Raw genomic sequence first — 6,175 nt, 5'->3', positions numbered from 1 at the left:
ATATTAAAAATTTTCAAGAATAAAATATTTAAAGGACTTTTTCAATATCTATTCGACCTTATGCAACAAAATATTTTAGTATTTTTTTAGTTCTACAGAATTTTCTCTTGTATTTGATATTCATATTTTTACTCTATTTATATTGAACTGGATTTTTAAAGAATTTTTTTAGTTAATCATATTTTTAAAATTTCAAAATCCTTTTAAAAGCCCAGGATATGTAGCTTACCAGTCCAAATGTGCTTGTTACTGTTTAAGCCTTTAGAATAGAGAGGTACTGTTGAGCTATTTAAGAAAATGTTTACCTTTGTAATTTAGTTTCAATACCCTACAGTCCCTTTTAATCACAGGCATTTTCGCAAGAAGATACTGCAAATTTAGGTAATCGGAACGAGTGAGAGAGACTTCTAGTATTTCAGAGAATATCCCCGCATCCACATCGTAGTAATTCCTTTCGATTACGCTCCCTCTACTTCAGTTTTACCGTAGAAGGTATGTAGTCTGTTTTTTTTCTTGATTCTAAAAAGCTTGCCAAGACTGTGGGTAGTTGATGAAGAATTATATTAAACGCTTTCTGTTTAGGCCAACGGCCTAAGTTTGTCGCAGCATTTTCGACCCACCCTAATGCTTAACATAACTTCATTATTATGTCAACTGTCGAACTGTTTACCACTATGTTACTTATGCTAAAATGTCCCTTCGGTAAATATACAGTTCGACAGGCAACAGTAAGAAGAAATTTCAACCGGTCACTTATTTGTTTTCCGAGAGTGAAGTCAAGAGGACGTGTTCCAGCCACCGTGTTCCCGTATCAATAAAAGGTAACCTGTACAACCAACATATATGCATATATATTAATACCAATTTATCTATTTTTGAATAAACACCAATTTATATTAAATATTAATACAAACGTTTTGCTTTGTTTTTCATTCCAATAAATTAAATCGGCCACAACTTTGTCCAAGCGTTGTGCCGGTTTAACATACTGGTCCTTCAACGCCGTAACATTTTCCACTTGCCAGCGCCCAGCTTTTTGAGCCAATCCGAGGATCCGTACATTGCAGCAGCAGCTACAAAATTTTTGCACAAAGCAACCAAAGGAGCTTCCAGCATCAACAGCAAAAACACACACACGAACACCGACACCTGTTAAATAAATAAAGTCATCAATTTTTTAAATTAAAGGTACGTGGGTCTAATTTCACTGCACTTAGATTATCTTGTGTAGCATTTATTTAGTTAATAATCAAGAATTCGCGAGTGATTTTGTGAAAATTTAAAGTTTTAATTGCAACCGAAGTGCTAAGTGACACACACACACGCACATATATATGTACATACATTTGTGGGCGCTAAAGCCATTTAAATATTAAACAAGTGTGATCGGGCATAAAAAAAAGGCAGTGTTTTGTTTTGCTTTGGAATTATCGCGAAACAATTTGCAAGAAGTTTCTTTACGGTGATTAATTCAAATAGTTTAATTTTTGTTAATCATATTTTCCTTGGTGACTTGCATTTTAGTACCGAAATTTACCAACAACAACACTGCACTTGTATTCGGTTTACATAACCAAACTTTTCACTGCACCGAACTTTGGTACTTGCAATATTTCCTTTTCACAAAATCACTTTCGCGTTTGCATTTAATTTATTAAAAACCAATACAAATTTTGGCACTATTTCTAATTAGTCAAGTGGTGTGTTTTTCCATATTCATTATTTATTTGCACTTGGCGTATAACGCGCTTGTACATAAGAATATATACACATACATACATATACAGATCTCACTGGTTTGGTTGGCGAGCAATTTCTTGTGAACAAACAAACATACATACATACGTATACTTAAAACGCATTTATATTGCTAAATCGGTGTTAATAAACATAGAAAGTTCACAGATACAATTTAAAGGAAAAATAGAGAATTTTTATTACTTTGTGGTTGAATTGGTGGTATTTTGGTGGTGCATTCTGCTTATATACATTGGGTATATAGTTTTGGGTTACCTTGACATAGGATTTTCTTCGTGTGCTACCTTTACGGTTGGAAAATCGGCTTCTTTTGAGTCAGTCTCTCATAGTGATACTTCCAAAAATTTCTTGTGAAGTTGTTATTTCGCAAATAAGTGAAAAAATTAAATAAAATGGAAACATACACCCGGTTAGCAGATTCGGTCATTGAATTTGATACAGGATTTCTGAGCTCTCCCACAGGTGAGCACACCAAACATTCGCTGAAAATTCAGCAAAGCGAGCTTGGTGTACTGTGGGAGAAAGCCAAAGCACTCTTTGACGAAGTTCTGACTACCGAATCAACTAGTGCTAAAGATGTTAGCGCTATAAGAAAGAAAAATAAGATCTGCTATGCAGCTTTTGTCCGGTGTATGACAAAAATTGACGAATATTCCGAAAAGTTGGAAAAATCAGAAAAGGAAAGTGAAGAGATGTCACTCGCTTCGCATAGTTTGCATCTTCCACCTTGCGATATTGACGTTTTTAAAGGTGACTATCTGTCGTGGCCAACTTTTCGTGACATGTTCACCGCAATTTATATCTTGAACAAACGGCTTACACCCATACAGAAGCTTTATTATCTGAATCAAAAAAAGCAGGGTGAAGCCATAGAAATTGTCAAGAAATGCGACTTAACGAATGAAGGCTTTAACACAGCCTGGAAGAATCTTTGCGATAGATACGAAAATAAGAGGATCCTAGTTAACACTCAGTTGAAGATTCTCTTCAACTTGAATACAGTTGATAGCGAATGTGGAAGCTCAATAAAGAGATTACAAAGGGATATTAATAATTGTATATCATCCCTAGAGAGTCACCAGATTGACATTTCAAACTGGGACCCTATTATTACGTATCTGTGTTCTACTAAACTACCTGAGGAAACCCTTTCGCTGTGGGAACAATCGGTAGAAAATAAAACAGAAATATCCAAGTGGTCAGATATGGACCGATTCCTTTCAAGCAGGTTTCAAACGTTAGAATCGGTTTCAGGTTTAAGAGGAATCAAGACTTCGAAGTTTTCAAAAGTGCCAAGTCATAAGTATTCCTCTGAACCCTCTCACAAGAAACTTGGCGTTTTTCAAACTAGTGTCGCCAAATACATGTGCAAAATGTGCCAAAGCAACGAGCATAGAATTCATATGTGCCCAAAATTTCTGAAGATGTCTGTAGCTGATAGAATCTCCTTTGTAAAAACGAACAATAGCTGTTTTAACTGTCTGTCTTTCGGACATTCGGTGTCGAAATGCACGAGTTCTTACAACTGCGCCAATTGCCATTCTCGACACCATACGCTCCTACACAATCAGACAGCACCGCCTAAAACAGCTACCAGGGAAAATACTTCTAATCCTGCGGACAATTTACCATCGACTTCCAAACAGGCACAATTGAGGAATCAAGCTTCAAAGGGGAAAAGTAACCAAGTAAAAAAGGTGCAATCACATCACGCTAATACTAGCAAAGGTGTTTTACTCGGCACTGCTCGGGTTACTATTCATTACAATGGCACCAATTATGCTGCTAGAGCTCTAATTGATTCTGGCTCTGAGTGTTCCTTCATTACGGAGAGGCTCAGACGCAGAATCAACTTGCCCACAAAGAAAATGCATGCTCAACTTTCGGGCATCAATAATACGGTTTCTGCACTGGTAAAAGAAGCGTGTTCTATACAGTTGCGGTCACCGATTGACCCATTCATTTCAATTGATGCTATTGTGTTAGTGCTACCAACTCTTACCGGGAATTTGCCAACTTGCGACATTAGCGCACTAACACAACAAGCTTTTCCTGATCTCATCCTGGCAGATAAAAGGTTTTATGTAAATGAGCAAGTCGATCTTGTCTTGGGAGGGGACATACATCCCCATATAATTTTGAGTGGCATTAAGAAGAGTGTTCTTAGTACTCTTCTGGCACAAGAAACAGTGTTCGGTTGGATACTGACTGGTCGTGCTGATGCAGTCAACCCAACCAACAATAATAGAGTATCGTTCTTCAATGAAGTGACCCTAGACAAACAGTTAAGCTCTTTTTGGGAACTTGAGGATCTTCCACGAGATAAAACTGCAACAGCTGAGGAAGCAAAGTGCGAGGAGCTTTACAAGCGTATAACACAGCGGAATCCAGATGGGAGGTACATCGTGTCGCTTCCTTTCAAGGCGGAGTTCCCGGCTGATATAAACTTAGGGCCATCACTCAAAATCGCGTTTTCTCAATTTTACAAGAACGAAACTCGACTTAGAAAAAATCCAGACTTACAGAGGGAATATAAAAAAGTCATAATGGAATACGAGACAATGGGCCATATGTCTAAAGTTAATGCAATTCAGTCAGCAGATGCAGTCGACAGTTACTATTTACCACATCACGCTGTGGTAAAAGAAGAGAGTACTACGACAAAGGTTCGGGTGGTTTTCAATGCTTCGTCGTCTTCATCCAATGGTGTCAGCCTGAACGATATTCTTCTTCCAGGGCCAGTGCTTCAGTCTGATTTACCAGTGTTGATTCTCTGCTGGAGACTTTTTAGATACGTCTTCAATAGCGATATTGAGAAGATGTATAGGCAAATTCTTGTAGACGCCAACCAAACGAAGTACCAACGAATAATTTTCCGTACGTGTCCAAACGAACCAATTAGTATTTACGAACTAAAGACGGTTACTTTCGGTATAAATTGTGCTCCTTATCTCGCGATAAGGACATTGCTCCAGCTAGCTGATGACTCAGAAAGCCTCTATCCTATAGCCTCGAACATTTTACGAAAAAGTATGTATGTCGACGACGTTCTTGCCGGAGGACATACTATTGACTCCGCGATAAAAGCCAGGGATGAGATTTCCGCAGTTTTAAAATCAGCTGGTTTTCCACTTAGAAAATGGACGTCGAATTGCAATAAAATATTGCAAGGCATACCAAAAGCACATCTGCTGAGTGAAAATTTCTTAGAGTTTGAGGACACAAGCAGTGTAAAAGCCCTAGGTATAAGGTGGAACGCGCATTCCGACCAATTTTATTTTATAGCCAAGCCAATAGAAGATAACGTCAATCCAACGAAGAGAGCGATATTATCAGCCATCGCTAAACTCTTTGACCCGTTGGGTTGGCTAGCTCCAATGATAATTGTCGCGAAAATACTTATGCAGAGCATATGGTTAGAGGGTACAGACTGGGACGGGACGGTGTCCCCAACAACACTAGATAGATGGCAGAATTTCACGAGAAACTATCAGGAAATCAATAATATAAGGATACCACGTTGGGTATCTTTCTCACCAACGGAAAAGGTAGAGATTCACGGATTCTGCGACGCATCCGAAAAAGCGTACGCTGCCGCAGTCTACTTACGCGTGGAAAAAGAGGATAAAGTACTTGTAAATCTGCTATTAGCAAAAAACTAGAGTAGCGCCAGTCAAAACAATTTCTTTGCCTAGATTAGAACTTTGCGGGGCGGTATTACTGTCAGAAATAGTCGAATCAATCACCAAAAATCTTGAATTAGGCCACCTAAACATACATTTGTGGACTGATTCGACGATTGTTCTGGCGTGGATACGCAAGCCCCCATGTTCGTGGTCAACCTTCGTTGCCCACCGAATTACAAAAATCATAGACAAAGTAGGGAACTTGAACTGGCTTCACGTCGATTCAGCTACGAATCCCGCAGATATAGCAAGCAGAGGCATACTGGCGAACGAATTGGTCAAAAATTCTTTGTGGTGGCAGGGACCTTCTTGAGCTCTGTGAAGTTAGCCCCCCACTTTTACAAATAAATACTTTAACCAGTGCACTTTGTAGGACTTTGTTTGTAGTTGTTTGTAGTGGATTTAAATTTGTTTGTAGTTCAACAGACAACAAAATACGATAGGTTGAAAAAATCGCCTCCACCCCAATTTCACCTACAATCAATTTGACTAGTGTACCTTGTAGGAAATCGTTTGTAGTTGTTTGTAGTGGTTTTGATTTTTTCTGTAGCTTAACAGATAACGAAATACGATGGGTTGGAAATATCGCCCCCACCCCTCTTTCACCAACAATCAATTTGACAAGTGTACCTTGTAGGAAATCGTTTGTAGTTGTTTGTAGTGGTTTTGATTTTTTCTGTAGCTTAACAGATAACGAAATACGATTGGTTGAAAAAATCGCCCCCACCCCA

The 6,175-nt window shown here is 38.5% G+C and overlaps 1 long non-coding RNA gene across 1 annotated transcript; it reads right to left on the bottom strand.

The window, feature by feature from the left end:
- Nucleotides 1-589: 589 nt before the first annotated feature.
- LOC118755170 lies at nucleotides 590-2,192 on the bottom strand. The gene is made up of 3 exons (XR_004994990.1): nucleotides 2,014-2,192; nucleotides 915-1,149; nucleotides 590-826 (listed from the first exon to the last, which is right to left on the bottom strand). It is a non-coding gene; the product is annotated as an uncharacterized LOC118755170 (long non-coding RNA).
- Between the last annotated feature and the right edge of the window lie 3,983 nt (nucleotides 2,193-6,175).

This window comes from Rhagoletis pomonella, unplaced genomic scaffold (genome assembly GCF_013731165.1).
Source record: "Rhagoletis pomonella isolate Grant_MI unplaced genomic scaffold, Rhpom_1.0 Rhpom_scaffold_05532, whole genome shotgun sequence".
NCBI classification, from domain to species: Eukaryota; Metazoa; Arthropoda; class Insecta; order Diptera; family Tephritidae; genus Rhagoletis; species Rhagoletis pomonella.
The sequence above is the reverse complement of the archived record's forward strand: the minus strand, read 5'-3'. Positions and strand labels throughout refer to the sequence as shown.